At 36.0% G+C, this 834-nt stretch overlaps 1 protein-coding gene across 1 annotated transcript in view; it reads right to left on the bottom strand.

The window, feature by feature from the left end:
• LOC102578596 (U3 small nucleolar RNA-associated protein 20-like) overlaps positions 1-834 on the bottom strand; it is a 16923-nt gene that overhangs the window by 1156 nt on the left and 14933 nt on the right. The window lies entirely within an intron of this gene.

Here is an 834-nt window from a genome sequence, read left to right as displayed (position 1 = left end):
ACTTTGGCTCATATGTTTTAAAAACAAACTTCTTTCTTTAGTTTGAGATAATTGCTTAAAACCTAGCCCAAAGGCTCTCTTGGAATCAATGTTCCCTTTACTTTGCTCAAATGTGAAAACATTTATAAACTTCTTTGGGAATACTTAGTTCCCTAATAGCTTTTGAGAAATGAACTCAACTTTATGCTCTTGACTTACTTGAAACTTGAGACTCTTTACTTAGCTTGAAACTTTAAACTCTTTACTTGACTTGACACTTGAGTCTAAAAATGAAGTTAAAACGTTCAATAAAGACTCTTGAACAACTTTGCAACTTGCTTACCTTGCTTAACTTCTAAGCTTAACTCTTAATTTCTAACTTCACTTGACTTCTAACTAACTCTCCTTGAATTGGAATTTTGGATTCAAGGTGTTTGATCACATGTTATGGATGAGTTCTTGACTTTTAGAAGTACCTTGGAGTGTTGGAAACAACTAGGAAACATAGGTATAATACCTAGGAACATGTATGAAAAAAGTGGTGAATGAAAGGGAAGGATTGGTGTCCTTGGCACTAGGAGAGGTGCGACAGCCCAGCCCTTTGTTCCCCAAAAATCCGACTTTTTCCCCTTGTTTCTTTCCAATTCTAAACCCTCTCAACCTCAAGGTTTCAGCAACAACACTTAGAATCATAAAGACCCTTATTATACAATAGATTCAACTCAAAAATCACAGCCGGAAATTTGTACTAAACCAGCAAGAACTTCAACACAACACCACTACAACTTCAACAACCAATAAATCTTCTCTTGGAATTAAAAACGAGTTGGTGTGTGGGGGTATGAACCAACCAAC

Source organism: Solanum tuberosum, unplaced genomic scaffold (genome assembly GCF_000226075.1).
Source record: "Solanum tuberosum cultivar DM 1-3 516 R44 unplaced genomic scaffold, SolTub_3.0 scf00339, whole genome shotgun sequence".
Lineage (NCBI taxonomy): Eukaryota > Viridiplantae > Streptophyta > Magnoliopsida > Solanales > Solanaceae > Solanum > Solanum tuberosum.
The sequence above is the reverse complement of the archived record's forward strand: the minus strand, read 5'-3'. Positions and strand labels throughout refer to the sequence as shown.